The 21,750-nt window shown below is 35.5% G+C and overlaps 1 protein-coding gene across 3 annotated transcripts in view; it reads right to left on the bottom strand.

Moving 5' to 3' along the window:
• TBL1X (transducin beta like 1 X-linked) overlaps positions 1–21,750 on the bottom strand; it is a 374,495-nt gene that overhangs the window by 82,203 nt on the left and 270,542 nt on the right. The gene's annotated exons all lie outside the window — the stretch shown is intronic.

Raw genomic sequence — 21,750 nt, 5'->3', positions numbered from 1 at the left:
GCAATTTATATGTTTTACCATGATGCTGTTATGGCTTTAGAATGAGACCTCCATGTTGGTTGGAGTACTTACTGCATGACCTCCACATGCTGAATAGGCTATATTTCCCCCCTCAGAGGACCTGAATTTAGAGTAAATAACCTATTTTACTGGCTGCAAATTGCCTTGTTTACACGACTCTTCCAAGTCTCTGTCATGCAGTCTTTTCCCTACTCTCATCTGATATAATTACTGATGCCAGCTGAATTTAAGGCCTACCATTTATTCTTGCAATTCTGTGGGAAATTTTTTTTTTTCAAAGAGCCCTCTAATCTAGAGCAACCTTGGAAACACAAATAACATAAAGTTGCTTAAAATGGAGAAAGAATAGACTGCTACAATCACAAATGAAGTCCTTGCACCCCTAGGTGGGCAGTCAAGGTACAGAGGTCATTATTATATTTGCATGTATTTTAAAAGGCCTCTCAATATACAGCATGAAACACCAACTGTTCCTATTTTCTTAATTATTATTGGGAGAGAAAATTTATATTTTCCTTTAAGAGAAACTTTATCATTTCTACAGGCAATCCTACAACCATCTAAAAGAAATGCTTTACCTTAACTGTTACATAAAGGCTTTTAATGGGGACACACATTAGCAATGTAAAATACGCACTGCAGTCAAAATATATTTTTAGAGAATCAGCTGAACAATAAGCTCTGTACTTTTGTTTAAATTAAGATAGCTGAACCATTAAAATGATTTCCAGAATCCTTGGAAACGTGTCTTGCATAAGAAGGCATTCCACAGTCCCTAGGAAACACAAAGCATTCGACACTGTAATTTGTCAGCTGCCAGAATTACAGAGTGCATCATTGCCTAATACGTTTTGTAGAAGCAATTATTCACAAATATTAAAAGTCACACCCCTTTTCTGGGATGTCCAATCCACTCACCAGGAGCCAAAAATTTAGATTGAATGTCTGCTACCCAAAATTTTTTTGTTTTTAAAATATGCCAAAGAATGCCTTTTTTTTTTTTTGGGCAAACTTTCCTTTTATACAAGTGGGGAAAATGCACTGGAAAAGATTAATAAAACTTGGAAAAGATCCTTTGCTGAGCTGCGTTTCACTCACTGTCTATTTGTGCACTATAACCAGGGGAATAAAAATATAACACAAAAGGGAGGAAAGATAAAAAACCATTTAAAAAAAGATTTGCAGCTAAACAAACAGGGTTCAGAAATACTGATTTCCCTAATACTTTACTTATTCATATCAGCAAACCTGAAGCGGGGATAGCTGTTGAACAACTAGTTCAGATGCTTAGGAACAGAGGTTTTACATATTAAACCAAGCACTGGTCATTCAGAATCTTTCACGTAACCAATATTCTCCAAATGGAGCACTATAGGGGCAGCTAGGTGGCACAGTGGATAAAGCACCAGCCCTGGAGTCAGGAGGGCCTGAGTTCAAATCCAGCCTGAGACACATAACACTCACTAGCTATGTGACTCTGGGCAAGTCACTTAACCTCAATTGCCTCATATAAAAAAAAATTTTTAAAAAAAGGGCACTTTACTTGGCTAACTTATTTGCATACATCTACAAGGATCTTCTGAATTCTAAGCAACTGGAAGATTAAAAAAATATAACATTTTAAGACTTCCAGACAGTTTGGGAAAAGGAGAAGCTATCTAGGTGCAGCAGTTTTTCCTTATGAATTGTGTTCTTTTTTTAAAAAAATAAGTTTTTATTGACATCTTGTTTTTCACACCATCACAATTATCCAAAGTATCCCTCCTTCTTCCTCTCCCAGAGAGCAAGCTCATATAATAAATACTATATTTTGGGGAAGGAAAAAAGTCAACACAACTGCGTAATACTCCCACACTCATCAGGAGTGAGTTGGGGTGTCCTCTCATATCACTTCATTCAAATCCTGCTTGATCTTTATAATTTCGATACATTTACTTTTGATTTTTTTGGGGGGGTATGCTGTTCTTTCCATTTACATTGTTGAAGATACTATGTATACTGTTTTCGTGTTTCTGCTTAGTTTCTTCTGAATCAGTACATATAGCTCTCTCCATGTTTCTCTGAATTCATCACATATATCATTTCTTACAGCACAGTAATATTCCTTTATATTCACATGTCAAAAATTTATTTAGTATTCTCCAATTTGCAGGTATCTACTTTGTTTCCAATTCTTAGCCATCACCAAAAAAGTGCTACTAGAAATATTTTAGAGTATATGGGGTCTGTCTTTCTACTGATGGCTTCCTTGGGGAATAAGCCCAGTAATGAAGGCTCACCTTCAAAGAGTATAAACATTTTAGTCAATTTATTTGCATAATCCCAAATTATTTCCCAAAGTGGCAGTACCATTTCACAGCTCCACCAACAAAGTATGTCTGTCATTCCACAGACTGCTGCCATTTTTGCCAATTTGCAGAGTGTAAGATTTTGAAACCTCAGGGTTATTTTGATGGGAATTTCTCCTATTATTAGTTGGAGCTTTCTTTCATAGGATTGTGAATTTTGCAATTCTTTTGAGAACTAATTGCTCATATCTTGACCACTTATCTACTGAAGAATAGCATTAATAGTCCTGTGTCTGTGTGTGTGTGTGTGTGTGAGAGAGAGAGAGGGGGAGAAAGAGAGAGCGCGCAAATATATCTTGGATAACAAACCCAAATTTAGTATAAAGACTTTTTTTTTTCCAATTCAACCACTTCCCTTCCTATCCTACATGCATTAATTTTGTCTGTACAGAAGCTTTTCAGTTTTAACTAACCAAAATTATCTATTTTATCTTTTGTAATTGTCTCCATCCCTTATTTCATTAAAAATACAACCAGGAAATCATTGTGCACAGTAACAACAATGTAATGATGATCAAGAGACTTGGCTACTCTGATCAACACACTGATCTAAGACAATTCCAAAGGACTTATAATGGAAAAAATGTTACCTCTAGAGAGAGAACTGATGAACTCCGAGTGAAAACTAAAGTATAATTTTCTCCCTTTATTTTTCTTGCTCTTTAAAAACAACATAGCCAACATTGGGAATATGATTCTCAGTGAGTTTGGGAAGGAATGGAAGGGACAGAGATAACTGAAATTTAGGAAATTTAAAAAGAACACTAAAAATAAATAATAAATTGAAATATTTAAAAAAGAATACATCTCCTACTGATAGCTGTGAGAAGTGTATGCTCTGCTTCTGTTCTAACATCTCTTCTAATTTTATGATCTTTAATAATACTGTCATATATCCATTTAGAGGTAGTTAGGTGTCTCAGTGGCTACAGCAATGGGCTTGAAGTTAGTACGACCTGAGTTTAAATCTCACCTCGGACATTTACTAGCTATGTGACCCTGGGCAAGTCACTTAATCTCTGTTGGCCTTAATCCATTCGAGAAGGAAATGGCAAACCTCTCTAGTATCTTTGCCAAGAAAAGCCCATGAAGAGTATTGTCCATGGGGTCACACAGAGTCGGACATGACTGAACAACATATACATTTAGAATATGTATTGTGGAATGTGGTATAAGATGCTGGTCTCAGCCTAATTTTTGCCATACTGCTTTCCAGTTTTCATAGCAATTTTAATCAGATATGGAGTTTCTTCCCTAGGTAATTATGTTTTCTACTTTATCAAACACTGGGTTATTGAGTTTTATTGTTTCTAAATCTTCCTTGCCTAGTCTGTTCCATTGATCCGTCTCTATTCTTTAACTAATATCATATGGTTTTGATGACTGCTACTTTATGATACAGTTTGAAGTCTGGAAATGCTATTTCCCATTTGTCCCTTCTTTTTATCATTTCTGCTGATATTCTAGATCTTCTGTTTTTCCAAATGAATTTTGTTATTATTTTCTCAAGTACTATAAAGTTTCCCCTTGGTAATGTGATTGGTATAGCGTTAAAAGTATACATTAATTTTGGTGGTACTGTTAGGCATAGCCTAGCCATGAACACTGACTATTTCTTGAGCTATTTAAGTTGTTACTTCTTTAAGGAGCATTGTGTAAATTAATCTACACAAGTCTTGTGTGTGTGACACCCAGGTATTTTATGTTATTTCATTTTTATTTGGAATGAGATCTCCCTTGATATTACTGTTTCTTGTGTTTTGTTCCTATAGAAATGCTGCAGATTTCTAAAGACTTATTTTATAGCCTTTGGCTTTGTTGAATTTATTGTCTCAATTAGTATCTTTGCTGGTTCTCTAGGTTTTCCCCAATTAACAATCAGCAAATAGGGACAGTTTTAATCTCCTCTTTACCCATCTTTATTTCTTTAATTTTTTTCTCTTGTCTTACTGCTAGTGCTAGTATTTCCAGAACTATATCAAGTAATACTGGGAAGAGTGAGCATCCTTGTTTCAATTCCGTATTTACTAGCAAAATATCCACTACATATTGATGCTTGCTTTTGGTTTCAGATAGATGTTTTTTATGATATTAAAAAGAGGTCTCTCAGCCAACACTTTGTAAGGTTTTTTACCACAAAAGAATGCTATACTTTGTCATAGGCTTTTTCTACACCTATTGAAATGATTATATGGTTTTGAAGGCTTTGGTTTTGAATATGATTAATTATACTCATTGTTTTCTTAATATTGAATCATCCTCACTCCCCTGGTATAAATCCCACTGGGTCATAATGAATGATTTCTAGGATAAATCATGGTAGTCTGTTTGAGGATTCTGGTGAAGTGCTTTCCTTCTCAGTTTTTGAGAACAATTTATGAAGCATAGGTACTAATTATTATTTAAAAGTTTGGTATAATTCTCTTGTGAATCCATTAGGATCAGGAGTTTTTTCTTTGGTAGTTCCTTTTCAGCTGGATCTATTTTTCTTCTTCTGAGATTCAGTTATTTAAGATCTCTATCTGTTCTCCTAATAGTTTGGGTATTTTATATTTTGGAAGGTATTCCTCTATTTCTTTTGTTTGCATCTAACTATATGTTCAGATTATTCTTATTTCTTCTGGTATTGCTACGATCTTACCTTGCTCATTTGCTATTTTGTTGATCTGATTTTCTGTTTTTCTTTTTAAAGCAAATTAGCTAAGGTTTTATCAATTTTATTAGTCTTTTGAAAGAATCAGCTTTTTATTTTATTTATCATTCTATGGAATTCTTTTTTGCTTCCAATTTATATATTTCCTTTCTAATTTTAACATCTCTTTTGTGCTTCTTTTAGGTTTAATTGTTGACTTCCTAATTTTTTTAAAGGCATATTCAGTTTGTTAATTCTCTTTTTCTATTTTGTTAATGTATGTTTTTATTTTTATTTTAATGTATGTTTTGTAAAGATATGTTTTTCCTGAGGAGTGCTTTAACTATATCCCAGAATTTCTGCTATGTTATTTCATCATGATCACTTTATTTTACATAGTTGTTGTTTTTATGATTTGTCCTTTGACCTATTCATTATTTAAGATTTCACTAGTTAAGTCTCTATTTGGTTCTGTATCTTCTGTTTGTGGTCTGAACCAATTGCTACTTTTATGTTATGGTCTGTAAAGAATTATTAACTATTTCTGAATTTTTATGTTTATTTGCAATTTCTCTGTAGAATATACATGGTCAATTTTTGTAAAGGTTTCATCAAGTGCAAAGAATTATGTGTATCTTTTTGCTGTCCCACTGAGATGATACTCTAAATCTTTTAACTCTAGTTTCTCCAGCAATTTGTTCAGTTCTTTATTTTTTTTTTTATCTTTCTGTTTGGCTTAATCAAAAATTGAGATATAGGAATAGAGAGATTAAAAAAAGGATATTGAAGTCTCCTGTCACTATTATGACACTATTTCCTATTATAGCTCAGATAATGTTTCTTTTATGAATTTGCATGCATTTTATATGCATTTGGTGCATATTAGTTTGTTGTCTATAGCTCCTTTCAGTATAATACAGCACAATTGCAACTCCTGCTTTTTTGGATTCTCTTTATATATAATACAAATTTTTTCCCTGTCCTTTCAGTTTTATTTTATGTATTTCTTTGTTTATTAAATGTGTTTCTTGTAAGCAACAGATTGTAGGACTTGTTTTCTTATCCAATCTGTCATTTTTTTTTTTTGTGGGATTGTTTAATCCATTTACATTTAAAGTTATGAGTTAAGTTTATGTTTTCCTTCATCTTAAAAACGGTTTTGTTTTGTTTTTTCCAGGTTATGATCCACTCCCCGCCCTCCTTCTGCTGTACACACAGTATTATGTTACTTCAAACACTTTAATCTTTTAAGGTGGTCCTGTTTCCACTAGCTCTCTTCCCCTTATTCCTGATCCTCTCCTATCATTTCTCATCCCTTTACCTTTAAGGTTTTGCTTATTAGTTTCTATTTCTGTCCTGCTTTTATCTGGTTATAGAGTTTTTCATCTCCTTTTTTTCCTCTCAGTCAAGTATGTTTCCCCCTTCCACTCATCATCTCCTTCAACTAGTCCTATTCATTAGTTTTAATTAATTAATTACATTTTGAGAGGGAAGAGAATGGTACCTATTTCCAAAAATGATTCCTTTCATTTGCTTCTTTATCTACCCTCCATTTCTGTCTACCCTAGACCCTCATTCTCTGATTTATGATCTCTATTATCATCTGGTCTCTTTTCTCTGTATTCGTCATGCAATCAAAGCTTCCAAGGTATCCATTCTAGGCTCCATCCTTTAACTGATTTCTGACACTGCCTTGTAGAGCCTGCTCCATGGATCCCCTTTTTCCACTATGGCTCATATACAAAACAATGCCAAATATTGCAGGTATCAGAGAGGAAGTTGTCCCATGGTAGGATCCTCCTCCAACCACATTTCAGATCATGAAGTCCACTACTGATTTATACCCATTCCCAGTAACATTCCCCCCCCCCCCACCATTTGCCTCAAAATTTCCTCTCTAGGTCTGTGCTCTCCCATCCCCCCAGGTGACAGTTGCCTCTGGGAGTTCTGGCTTTCCTTATCTCTAATTAGGACAAGAAGAATTTTTAAGCACTAAATCCTCTAGGCTATTCCCAGAGCAAGGTCGCCATCTCCCTTCATGAGAGCCTTCATCAGTGGAATCCCTCCCCACAACCAAAGCAAGGCCTCTTTACTTTAATCCTCATTTCAATCCTTCCCTTCTCTTCCTCCCCCCCCACTCTCCTGTAGGCTCTTCATTTTCTGAGAGCAAGGTGTCACCTTCTCCTCACTGCTAACCTTCATTCTAATCTGGGCACATTACACATATCTCTCTATCCTGCTGCTCCCCTCCCTCTCTTTCACGTACCCTCCCATACTGTAATGTAGTCCAACAACACTCCTTTCCCCAACTGACTCCCATAGAGCCAGGGTATTGCCAGGTTCTGACCACTCTGCCCCAGGCCCGCCTCTTCACTGTTACCCCCATTAGTCTTCATTCAACTCCTTGTGTCCATTTAGAAAGAAATTTCTTAATGGTCTCTCTAATACCACTCTGCTGCAATTAAGTCCTTTGCTGTTGCAATTATTCAATTCTGCATTTCTGTTGTTTGGGTGTTCAAGAAACAAATAATCTTTACATTTCTAGTTTTCTTTAAAAAATGTTGCAAAGGCCTCTTTATTATTGAAGGTCCATCTTTTTGCATATACTATTAAGCCCAGATTCACAGGGCTCAATTAATTAATTAATTAAAGGACACTCTGGGCTGTACTAAGCTCCGTTGTTCTTTGGAACACATTCCCTCCTACCTTTTCTTGTGGGTGCAGAATAGACTCGTGTTATTTGAATTTTATTTCCTTTATATTTGAAGTTCTTTCTCCCCATGGATTGCAGAACTTGTTGTTTCTGAACTGAACTGTTAATTTTAACTATGATATTTGCGTCTACAGTCTTCTTTTTCTTCCCCAAAGGTGATCTGTGAAGTCTTTCAATTGATATTTCATTTTCTATATTCAGAAGTCTGGACAGTTCTTTTCTATTATTTCCTTCATTATAGTGGTAAGGTTTTCACCTTTTTTTTTTTTCTGTCCTGTCATGTTTCTCTCACAGACCTATAATCCTCAGGTTGTCTCTATGCATCCTGTCTTCGAGCTAAGTATGTCTGGCTTGTGTAATGAGCATTCTTTCTCCTTAACGTTACTGTTTTTTGTTCTCTTCTTCTAGATTGTCCTTCATTTCTATTTACATTCCCAATATATTTTTCTCTATTTTGTTTCTTGAGTGAAGGTTGCCACTGCAGATTCGAGTTTTTCTATTTTGCTCACTATTTTCACTGTGCAGGCCATAAATTCTGCTCTTACAAATTCTCATTTCTCTTTTGAACCTCTCAGGAACAACATGTTGTGGTTCCACATTTTCCTCACGTTCCCTTGGGTCTCCTGTCTCATAAAATTTTGGATCATTTTCCTTTGTTTTGTAGTATTTATTCATAGATGCCTGAACTCACTTACTAGACCTAGAGGTCATATTTCCTTCTGTTGTTAATATTTTCCCTGTTGATTTATCTGTTTATGTTGAGTTTTATTCTTCCTGAGATCTTGGGTAATTTTAGTTTCTTTTTTTCTTTTGAGTTTCTCCTATTTATTTTCTGATTCTGTCCTCCTCCGATGGTGGTATCCTTGGGGGAGATGGCTCTTAAAGCATCTCAGCTCCCTCCCATGCTGGGCAAATCACTGTTCTCTAGCCCCAAGTGACTTCTGCGGCCCCTAGTACGCTTTTGTTGTAGCCATGCTGGGTTGTAGCCATGCTGGCTGTTCTGTCATGGCCTGGTGCAGCCTGGAGCCGGGATCTCCACAATGCTAGAAGGAGGGGTGGGGGATGCAGGGTATATGAGCCTGTGCCAGGTACTTGGGTAGTGCTGCTAGTGCAGCCTTGCTGCTGGTAGCATGGGAGGCTAGGGGAGAGGTGCCGAGTGATCTCAGGGTCAGTGAGTGGATATTCATGGGTTTTGTTTTTACTTCTTCGTTTGAAACTTTCTTTTGGCTTCCAGGTGTCATAGACCACAGAGACAGGTAAAATTGCTTTATCTTTGGTGCACTGTTTCTGTATTAGAAAGGTCTGGGGTTCAGAGAAAATCCCTATTCCTCCATTTTGTTGCTCATGTCTCAACTGTGTTCTGCCAGTCACTCTGATCACCTTTCATCACATGGCAATGGCACAGCATGATAACTTTCAATGATGAGCAAGCCAGGTGCTCAATACATGACACCACCAGCACATGCTCAATTCCCAAGGTTATGCCACAAATTTATGTTATAACTTTTTTTTTACCCACTTATTTTACAAGATTCTGTAAACAAAACTCTAAAATATATGTTCACTGATGCACTTCTCATTTAATATGGTTGATATTTGACTCCATTAAACAAAAGAAACAATAACAAAATTCAAGACCACAATGTGTCTAATGACCTGAAAAACATAATTAAAATGTCTATTATGCTTTTGTGTTATTGATCACACTTCTCTTCTTCATACCCATACAATGTATCCAGAAACAATAGCTATTATGTAAATATTTTGCATGATTTCACATGTATAATTGTTATCACACTGCTTGCCTTCTCAATGGGTCGGGAGTAAAAGAGAATTTGGAACTCAAAATTTAAAAAAAATGTTAAAAATAAAATCTTAAAGAATCAAATGGAAAAAAAAGAAATAATAGCCATCTAAAATTATGGTTTTTACCTAACTCTTAAAAAAGACCAGATTTTCATGGATGACATTCATGCCAAAGATTTAACAATACATTTTTTTCAGCCTTACCAAAGCCCTTAAATGTCATTAAGTACTGATGACAAGACAATTTTTTTTCTCTTCTTTCCACAACAAGCCTACTTTTCAAAACTGTGGAATAAAAATCTTAAAAACGTAAAGGAAAATACATGTGACTATCACCTTACAACATTGCCATTTAAAAAACAACATTTTCTTCACTTCATTAATAGCAAAACTGATTATGTGGCCACTTAAAGGAAGAGATTATATCTTTTTCCATGTCACTTTGTAGCTTGAATTGATATAACGCTTTACATTTTTCAAAATGCTTTCTTTATAACAAGAACAGCAAGAACCACGATAAGCAAAGTATCTCCAATATTACTGTTCTCATTTTACAGATGAGGAAGCAGATTCAGAGGGATTAAGGTCACAGTGAACATCCAAAACTCATGTCTCTTATTATCCAAGTCTTTTTTCTATTTTTGCTAAATAGTACCTGCCCTATTGCGGATGTTCCACAAATCCAATCTGACTAACAATAATATAAAACTTAGCTAGGACAAGAAAAAAAAAATTAGAACCAGCACAGACAATTTGAACTGCTAGCAAGCAGAAATTTTTGTAGAAATGAAAAAAAAAAAAAGAGGTCAATCCTCACAGTTCACTATAACTATTTAAACCAATGATAGCAGCTGCAATCTGATCCAGCACTACTCAGAAACTAGCTGGTTTGGCAGACATTAGAAATCTGGGAAAAATGAAAGGTGCTTGTAGAAAATTTTTTTTTAGGTGCAATGACAGATTTAAACTCTACACGCAGTCTGGACTTTTTTTTTTGTTTGTTTTAAGTTTCATATGGCAATAGAATAGAGTTTGGTCCTGACTAAGTGAATGACTTGGCAACATCTAATGCACTGATACATGCCTCATAAAGATTGGGGCTGCTTGGAAAACAGGGTCTCTAAAAGTAGAGACAATTATATTCCTGGGTTAATATCTTGACCTCTCCTACTGTTTAACATGGCTGTTAAAAATGGCTAACGGCTCCTGCTTCAATCCATCCTCCATTCAAGTACTGAAGCGACTTTCTGAAAGTGCAGGTCCAACATCATTCCCCTACTCAATACACTCAGGAGGCTCCCTACTGCCTCGAGGATCAAACAGAAACTGCTTTGTTTGGCATTCAAAGCTTTTCATAACCTAGCCCCCTCCTACCTCTCCAGCATGTACTCTACAATCCCATCACTTTGGCCTTCTGGCTGTTCCATGAACAAGACACTCCATCTCTTGGCTCTGGGCATTTTCTCTGATTTCCCATGCCTGCAACTTTCTCCCTCTTCTACTTCACCCACTCACCTCCTTGACTTTCTTAAAGTACCAACTAAAATTCTTCCTTTACTGGAAGCCTTCCCCAACCCCTCTGAACTCCAGTACATTCTCTCTGTAATTACTTCCTATTTATCCTACATACAGATTTGTTTGCATGTTGTCCCCCTCATTAGACTCTAAACGACTTGAGGGCAGAGACTGTCTTTTGCTTTTTTTTGTATCACCACTGCTTAGCACAGTGCCTGGCATATAACAGTTGCTTAACAAAGGACTGACTGCTACAAACAAGTTGTTCAAATTGTCAAGGTATTTTTCAGAAAACAAAACAAAACAAAACAAAAACCAACACAGAACTCTGATCTTACCAGAACTTTTTCCTGTATTTGTATTGAAACTGCCGCATGTCTATCTGTGACTATCTGGCTAGGAAGCTAGCTGGTCAGAAAAAAAGCCTCCCTTTAACATAATGATAAAAATAACAGAGTAAAAGTGGCTACTGCATTAGAAATTTTTTCTCTCTCCTGTCACATTAAAAAAGAAGTCCTTGCTGTTCAAGGTTCCTTTTGAAAAAGATAGAATCTCAAAGAAATTCCCAAGAAAAGGCTTCCAGATTTCATGTGGAATTTTCAAAGTATGGGGATTTGATACTGTTGCATGCTCATTAACGATAATGACAAATAACATATAATATAATGACATACAGAAATAAACCTTAAACCTCACTTTTTTCTTTAAGAGCTGTCCAGATCTATGATTTCATTAGTGAAGGGAACTCAGTGGTGACCAGAGAAGCTTATCAATGAAGAAACTCAGAAACTTATATTCATTTTTGAGTTTTAGAACCTTGTCTCAGGCATGGACAGGTTAAGTGACCTGCCCACTAGCTGGCTACTCAGTTAGTTTGTGTCAGGGCAGGACTGGAACTCAGGTCTTCTTGATCACAAAGCCAACCTTCTATCTAGTAAGTTCATATCACTCACCTAAGCTGTATTTAGCATTTAAATGCATGCTGTAATTATATCTGAGTAGACAGTTATTAAGTATACACATAAGCCCATATACTAACAATAATAAGTTTCAACAAGATAGAATTATTCCAGAGTGAAAGGGCTCGCATCTGAAAATCGCTGTTGCTATTGGCTGTGAATGACCCAGGGATAATGATATTAACAGCAAACCCATTGACAGGATAAATCACTCTATTACCTAAAGAAGATGGCAAACCATCTAGATTCTGAGATCTAGTATTTCATGAACTACATATCAATGTCTTCAAGTCAGACTCATCTTTAAATCTGTATAGTTAAGTATGAGATTACTCTTTCAGGTCAATTATAATTACTACTGAGGTAATAACTTCAAAAAGATTGTTGCCTTTATAATTAAAAAAAAAAACATACCAGAAGCAGAATAACACCCTTGAAAAATGAAATACAATCACAGTTGTCTGAGTAGTAACATATTGGCACATGGTAATAATATGTGACCTAAAATGCATCAATTTCTCATTTAGCTTATTGTTGATCATGACTATAAAATAATATTTATGAAATACCTGCTTACTATGCTCAGAATTGCTATAGCCAGGAAACAAGAGGAAATAATTGACTATACTTCAGATTTTTATTTAATACTCTGAAAGCAGGGCTCTAATATACTCAAGTTGAGCTAGCTCTACTAATCTAAGTGCCAAAAAGTTAGGGTTCTCTTTATCTGAAGTAATGCACAGAAGGTCATACATCTTGGCTCAATACCCTGCTGACTTACTCAATGAAAATTTGGCAGGGCAACAGCAGCTTTTTAATTCTTTTCTGTGAAGGCTGGACCCAAAGCAGTGCTTGAGGAAGGGAATTTATGTAAACGGGTATACTCTCTTGCTAAGTATATCTCTGCCAGATTCATCCTGGCTATAGCACATGAGCCTAGACTACAGACCTCCTGAAGGCTAATTTTAAGCTTTAAGAGGATGCCTTAAAATCAATCAACATCTAGCAAATACAAACTGGAGTTAATTTCTTTTTGCCTACTTTAAAAATGCCTTCACTCATGGAAAAAACAACTCTGTAGGCCTAAACAAATATGTAAAGTCATATTCAGTTTCGTAAGTGCTTAGGTCTACTGGCTGTTGGGCTGGAGGCAGAAGAAAGGATGTAATGTGGTCAAGATATCCATAGAGCAGGTTATTCATTCCTATGTTCATACAGTCTAATGAAACTCAGTTACGTTATAATCATCACCACCATCTTTAACAAATATTTACTGGGTCCCTACTGTGTGTGTAAGAATCAGCATGGTACTGGACAAGGTGATGGCCTTCAAATTATTAAGAAAAATATTATTTCTGTCTGGGCAAGTTGCTTATTAACCTTTGGCAGGCCATTTAATCTTTTCTGTCTCAGTTTCCTCATCTGTAAAACGGGCTAGAGAATGAAATGGCAAACTACTCCAGTATCTTTGCCAGGAAAACCCCAAATGGGGTCACAAAGAGACAGACACAACTGAAAAGTCGGAACAAATAAGTTATAGAGCATATACCAATCTACACAGGTAGTGGGAGTTTCCTCACCGGAAGATTCCTATGAGAGGTCTGGTCATAAAACAAAACCAAGCATAAAACACCATGCAAAGCACTTGGGAATGCAAAAACCCAGCAATCCTTTTCCTCAGGGGTTTTATATTCTACTATCAATGTCAACATCTACAGATGGAGATACTGGCCAAATGATTTCTCTTCTAGTACATCTGGGATTCTTTTTAGAATGAACCATGACCCCGGTAAAAGAGTGATTTCCCCCCTCTTTTTTATCAGAAGGCTGCCACCAAGTTTACGACTTATAAATCTTGACTGGTTAGTGTGAAGAATCACCAAAACTATCCAGCTGGCTCACCAGTGCCCTGGAGATGATTTGGTTGTAATTGCTGTTTTTTTCCCTACTGTTTTAAAAATCATCTTCCACTGCTGCTGTTATCACTTTTATCCATGCCCTTCATTTACTTCCCTTGCCTCTGGTTCATATTTCTTTTTTTCATTTTCTCTGCTTCCTAAATTCTGCACAATCCTTTCTCTGTTGAGGCATCTGTTCCCGTTTCTTCTGACTTTCCACAGGAATAAACAGCACAGCCCCAGCCTGGTGCCAATCTTCTCTTTTAAAATTCATTTGATGAGTGTCTTTAGCTACTGGCAGTACCCCCTCTTTTCTTCTGTGCATCCGATTGACCCTTTCAAGCTTCTCTTCAGCTATATTTAATTACAATTTGTGATTTGTGATCACACTAGATTATCCATGCAGCTTTTCTAGTCTGTGTGAAATTATCACTTGATTTGTGCTTTTAAAAAAAAAAAAAGGAAAGCGATTTCTCTATAATGTGGATTCTGGAGGAGGTGTGGAATTATAGTTATAAAGGAAACATAGTCACTATGCTTACAGTTAATTACTTGATAAATCACACCAAGACTTGTTGAGTTTTTCTTCTTTCTATAAAGAGAGAGAGACAGAGAGAGAATGACAGCAGACAGAGACCAATAGAGAAAGGGACAGAGAGAGACAGACAGAAAAAGACAGACTTCACTGGCACCTCTCTGGCTACAATTATGAACAAGGAAACAGGCCACAAAAAAATCCATTATACTTTTGGAGGAGCTCTCTCATCATAACAACCTGTGTGTAAGATGGGTACTATGACCCTCTTGTGAAAAGGAGAAACACAAAGCATTATATATTTATAAAGGGTTCCCCTGTCTGTCTCTTCCTGGTATTGCAAAATGATATTGGGAGGAGTGTGGGAAATGCAAAATTACTATCAATCAAGCTTCCTAGGAATCACAAAAGAGATAGCAAAAGAGCACTCTATTAACCTCAAGAAGACAAGAGTCAGCAGAGCTTTATATATTAAAGCCAGACTGCCATAACTAATTAAAAAATAAATTCAAATTCTGTTGGTGCTACACCTGGTAATTATGTTAACTAGGTTTTACAGCTCCCTCTCTCCCAGTAAGACATGGTTTCCAAACTATTTTTATTCTTTACACAGGCATAAAGAGGACATAAAAATATGCAATCAAATCAATAAATATGTACTGAAAACCTAACCTGTGCAAGACACAGTAATGAATAACCATCACTAACAACCAACAACAAAAACCAAAGAAAGATAACATAAAAAGTGAAAGAGAAGATTTTTTAAATCCTGGAGAACCATTAAGGATTTAAGGATCATCAGAGTTGTGTCCTCCCTTGGAGGCATAGGATGGGACAAATAACTTCCTGAGATCCTTTCTAGTCCTTTGATAAAAACAAAACAAAACTAAACAAACGGAGTTTTTTGTCTTGCCAATATGTCTCTGGGGAAGATATTTCACCCTGCAAGTGTCATGTTGTTATTAGGGGTTCTCAATGAAAAGCTTGAACTACATGCTCTAAGGTCCCTTCTGGCACTTAGACTCATGTCTGTGTGTGTGATTTTTTTCCCCCTGTGGCCACTGAAGTTAACTCTCACCTTGTTCTCTGGTCCTTCTTTCTTTCCTCCCATATTTCTCTCTCCCCTTTTCCTCATCTCCCCCAAACCCTCATTTTTCTTCCTTCTCTTTCCCCTCTGCATGCTTCTCTTGGTATTTTTCTCATTCCCTTCCTTCTCTGGTCCTCACCAAACTCTAGTCTATAATCTTTTATTGGGGGGCACTTATTTCCTTGGATTTTCCTAGTAGTAGTAGTAGTAGTAGTAGTAGTAGTAGTACTAGTAGTAGTAGTAGTAGAAGTAGAAGTAGTAGTAGTAATAATAATGATAACAATATTTATATAGAGCACTCACTTTGTGCCAAGCACTGTGCTAAGGACTTCACAATTATTATCTGTTTTGATCCTCATAATATCCCAAGGACGTAGGTGCTATTATTATTATCTCCATTTTACAGATGAGGAAACTGAGGCAAACAGATGTTAAGTGATTTGCCCAGGGTCACACAGCTATTACAGTTCTGAGGCTGGATCTGAATTCAGTTCACCCTGATTCCAGGATCAGTACTCCTTTTGCCTTACTCTTCCTGACATTCTCTCTATTATACCTCCCTAACCACTCTTCCTTTAACCCTTGATTTTTCTTTTCCTTCTTTCTTTCTATTAGCAATACTTAATACAGAAATATTGCATAAAGGCAGGTGAAGTAGGAGAGAAAGAACCAAAATTTTAGAGGCAGAGAGGTCATCAAGAGAGCATCTTCGCCAAGGTATTTATCGCTAATCCTAATTTATGATCAGTAGCTAATTTTTATATAGCATTTTAAGGTTTGCAAACTGCTTTACAAATATTATCTTGTTTGATCCTCACAACTACCCTGAAGTTAAGTGACTTGCCCAGGGTCACATAGTTAGTGAAGTGTCTGAGGCCAGATTCGAACTCAGTCCTTCTAGACTCTAGGGCCAATGCTTGATCCATTGTCCCACCTACGCTACCTTTTAAGACACTGAGTTTCAGAAAATCACACATCTATGAAGCGGAAGAGGATATGGAGCTCTTGCTTCTTAATTCAGTGTTGTTTTTGCTATACAACCATGTTTTCATTCTGAGTTTTAAAGACTAATGAAATGCCAAATCACACCTTTTTCCTATCCTCACCAAACAAGATTATTTACTCTGATTTTTTTGTACAGACACTCAATTTTACTGATTATTCACTTCTCCCCAAATAAACAAAACGATGTTGTTAATCTTGTCATTCATATTTTCATGCAAAATGACAGACTGTAAAAGGATGAATGAAAAAGCATTTACTGAGAGCTTACTGGGAGTCAAATTCTGTGTTAAGCCCTGGTAATACAAAAATGAAATTAGCCCTTCCCTCAAGGAGCTTAACTAAGGAGAAATAGAATATTTGGGGTCTGAGGGGAATTGGGTTCAGATTCTGACTCACCCACTTACCACTTCTGTGTGACCTTAGGAAGGTCACAACCTCTCCATACTTCAGTTTTCTCATCAAAGTTAAGTGGTTGAGCTAAATGACCTTTAAGGTTCAATTTAGCTCTAAACCTATAATCCTGTGGCATAATCTGTGTTATGTAAACTTACTTTCATCCTTTCATAAATACCTTTTGAATGAATGAATCTAAGATCTTGTCAAAGTGACTAAAAAATCTGAAAAACTGATTAAAGCGTTGGTGATATTTCACAATTTTCTTGCTTTGTTTCTTCTGTATCGTGAGAATATGTGTGGATTTTCTTTTCCTATGAGTTAGAAAGATGTTCTCAGGTTTTTCCCAGCTTTATAAATTTTTTACGATGAGATACTAGAATTGGAAATGGTCTATTAGAAATTAATTCATTACTTTAAAAAAAAACACAAATGTTAATTGTTTTACCATATAATTTGGGGGAATATTATTAATAAAAAAGATCTATTAAATCACCTAATAAAAATAACATGTCATAGTAATACAGAGAAATGGAAGAGGCACTGGCAGTGTGGCCTAGTAGATAGAGATCTGGCCTTAGAATCAGGAAGCTTTGTGTTCAAATTCCACAACTTCCACTTATTGAGGTGACCCAGGGCAAATCATTTATTTTCTTAGAGCCCAAGGAAATTCTGTAAGACTGCAAATTGCAGGGCCACTTGCATTTTCTCACTGTTAGGTCCTTGTACCAAGAAAATTACAGGTTTAGTGAACAAAAAAAATAATACATAAAAATTAAATATTATAAAAATGGAAAGAAAAATAATGTCTTTTTACTTTTTAAAATTAATTTTGCAAATTAGTGATTGGATCAAATGTCCATCAACTTTAGATTTCACAATTGAAGATAATCTAAAGGACATCTAAATGTATACAAACACATATGCAATATATCACTCGCACGTACGTATATAATATATTCATGATATACACACATGCCCCGTCACAGTTTTATCATCATTATTGCTGTTGCAAAGAATAAATTCACACACATGTAATTTTAAGATTTATAAAGTGCTTTCTTCAATTCAGTTAATCAGATATTTATTAAGCACCTATTACATATAAGATACTGTGCTAGTTGTTAGATTGACAAAAACAAAACATGGAACAGTTCCTTAAGAAGCTCATATTCTAGTGAGGATACATATTATGTACAAAGTACAAAAATATGAAATATATACAAGTTGTTGTTCAGTCATTTTTCAATCACGTCCGACTCTTCGTGACTCCATTTGGTGTTTTCCTGGCAAAGATACTGGAGTGGTTTGCCATTTCCTTCTTCAGCTCATTTTAAAGATGAGGAACCGAGGCAAACAGGGTTAAATGACTTGCCCAAGGTCACACAGCTAGTAAGTGTCTGAGGGCACATTTGAACTTAGGTCCTCCTGACTCCATGCCTGGTACTCTATCCACTACAACACCTATCTGGCCCTAATAAACAGCTATTCCAAGAGGAAGAAAATACCAACTGCACAGTTTATTAGAAAAGTTTTCCTCAGACTTAAATGTTACATGTCAGGCTAAATTGAAGAGATAGAGTAAGCCAGACTAGCACATGCTTCCTCTAAAGAGAAGAGAACACAACTGGAAAAACTAGGTCTACTTAATTCAATCAATTAACATGTAAATTATTAATTGCCTATGAGTATGCCAGGCATTGCCATTATAAAAATAAAAGTGAAACTTTAGCTCCTGCCCTCAAGGAGGTTATATTAAATTAAGAGAGATAACATACAAATATACAAGTACGTATGCACATACACATGCAACCATAAAAAAAAGCATAAGCAAGAAACATTTCTTGCCTTTCTTTTCTTTCTAGTTTTACATATCTCTAAGTGCATGTTTCAAAGATGACACTGGTGTATAGGACTGGTTAAGAATTGATAAGTAAACAACTACATACAACAACAGTGTGTACTTATCCCCACAGAATGTCTATTTGAAAACAAACAAAACTCCAAGTTTTGGGGCCATACAACAGTCATAAAACCACAGCTTATAAACAGCTTATTCAATATGCATAAGCTCAATTTTTCTAATTTTTTTTAAATCAATGCAAATGTGAAATATGGCTTCTTTCTTACTTTTTCTTTTTGTTAGAGTGGCTTTATTTATTTCAAACCCTAAAATAAGGACAGTTCTCAAAACTTTCATGCCCATTAGTAATAATACCAGCAATTTAAGCTGTGAGATACACAGTACAACTAGAGTGGGCAAGTTTTCCCTATTATGTAGATAAAAGCAACCAAAGCTGAGGGAATTTAAATGAATTACTCTAAGTCACACATGACGAACGCTGTTTTTTAAACCTAGGTCTCTTTGAACCTAAGTCCAATATAGTTAACAATCTAGAACAATTGGCCAAATGTTTTAGTGGAAAAAGTGATTAACTTGAACTTCTTTGTTGGAAGGCCTCAGTTTCCTCATCTGTAAAATGAGGAAATTAGACTGGAAAAAACTCCAGATTTTCTCCCCGCTTCATAAATACTATAACTCACCTCTTAAAAAATTTTAATATACTGAAAACAGATGCTAAATATTCTCTTTTAAAATTTGCTAATAAACTAAAACATTGTAGTGATCTATTAAAATTATCTTTAAAAATCTATTTACTTTCCTTAGCTTTTTGGAAATTAATATTAGAATGTATTAATTGCATTAATTCTTACTAAACATGTAAAGTCAAGGATGGATGGACTAAATCCCTCAAATTTGCAAATTAAAGCATTCATTTAAAACATTCAGGTTTTCTTGTTCTAAAAAGGTTTCATTTTTATGGAGCTTCAGAAGTGAGGGCAGTTTCTTGGTAAAAACACAAACTTTAAAAAGAAAAACAGCTGACAACACTTTTAGGGCAGTTCAGAAAAGCAATGGCTTCCTTAAAACAGATGTGCTGGCACCACACTACCTGTCACACCCAATTACTACATAAATTTCTAAAACTTGATTGCAAGCAAATTTGTCTAATAATTATTGAGGGCTCTCCAGCAAATTTTAATTAAAATATTAAGGACTCAAAATTTCCTCAAATACATTTTCAAAAGTATAGCATGAGGACAATTGTTTCTCAAAGGAAAAGGCAACAGTGGTTTAAATCAATTTGGTAATCTATTGCTAAGACAATAATAATAAATTTTTTAAAGGCAGAAATAATTTTCCAGTGCAAGTAAGACCTTTAGCTGGAAGGAGAAAAATTATGTGCTTGTTACTTTACTTTTTTATTTTATTTTTAATTTATGTAATAAACATTTCCATAACATAGTACAATAAACTGCAAGTCTATTATGCACAACTTGCTCTTCCTTTCAAATATACAACAAAATTATCATGTACATTTTTCTTCCCTTCCCCCACTCTCCCAGAGATGCTTATTACTTTAAATAAATGCTTGTTGAATGAGCTGATTATGTCTGAATTTAAGACCAACATATCACACGACCTACCCACATACATGAATACCTACATAAGACAAAATCCCTCTTTTTAATAAGAAATCAGCCCCCAAATTCTATTTGATCTTCTATGTCAGAATCAGAATATATATATAGTGTTTAGATTAGAAGGCCTGAGACTCTCTTGATAAATACAAATTCAATACATGGCTTCTTTTTAAAATTAATTATAAATCAGAAAATAAAATCAATGTTATTTCTAAACACTAAATTCACATTTATGAGCCATACTCAACAACTGTCTTCAAAAGCACTGTACACAGATGATAAACAAATGTAAACAAATACAAAAAAAAAAAGAAAGAAAAAGGGGGGGTGGAAGGGGCGAGTTAACTCTTCCAAAACTCATAGGAAAAAGAATTCCTTGTTTACTCACAGAAGCGTGCTGCTGTTTGTACCTTATTGTTAAGGTACAATGTGGCAGCCAAGCTCCCTCACCATTCTCTGCATCCAGAGAATTTACTGTTCTCTGTCCAATCAAAATGAAAACAAAACTAAACCTCTTTCACTCTCTGTCCCCTATCAGATATATCACAAATGCCAACGGGCAAGAAGAGTTCCGGTCTTTCACCTATAACGTTTTGTACTATGTCAAGTGTGATTTTATATCTAGGGATTGAATGCTTTCAAGAAAGGAATATATCTCTAATTACTGGAAAATGCTGAAAGTCCAAAAGGAAGTAATACTTTATCTAGAGATCTATGTCTGTCTATCTATCATCTACCTATTTATTTATGTGTGTATAAATGTACACACATACACACACATATAAACCTGCAGTGAATGTATCTTTGACCTCAAAAATCTCATTATAAGACAACATATTTGTTATTTCCCTATGAAATACTATTTTCTTAGCACAGGGCCTCATATGAAGAGAATGGCCAAATGTTTATTGAATCTTTTAAAAACTTGGACTGAATTCTAATTTGATAATACGCATATTAATGGAGAAAATACTGTGACACAATATTAGAATTTTGGTGCTGGGAGGGAGTTCAGAATCTCTTTGTCCAATCTCTTAACTTTATAGGTGAGGAACCACATGTGTACAAGGTCACAGAGGTAATGTCATGGCCAGAATTAAAATTTGAAGGTTTTGCCTTTCTAGTCTAATAATTTTTCTACCATACCACACCAATTTGCTCAGTGATCAGTGGCAGAGAGAGGTTTGTCTTTGCCTATAAGCAAATTACAGAGTCTATTTACTTCCCATTATATATAAAATCTTGTTGAGAAAAACCAAAAGCACAGTTAGGGAAAAAAAGTAATTAGACCACCATTGCCAAAAGCCCTGACTTCTGGGAGAAGTAGAGGAGGGATCACTGACTAGATGATG

This window comes from Vombatus ursinus, unplaced genomic scaffold (genome assembly GCF_900497805.2).
Source record: "Vombatus ursinus unplaced genomic scaffold, bare-nosed wombat genome assembly UNPS02014814.1, whole genome shotgun sequence".
NCBI lineage: Eukaryota > Metazoa > Chordata > Mammalia > Diprotodontia > Vombatidae > Vombatus > Vombatus ursinus.
This window is presented reverse-complemented; position numbering and strand designations above follow the sequence as displayed.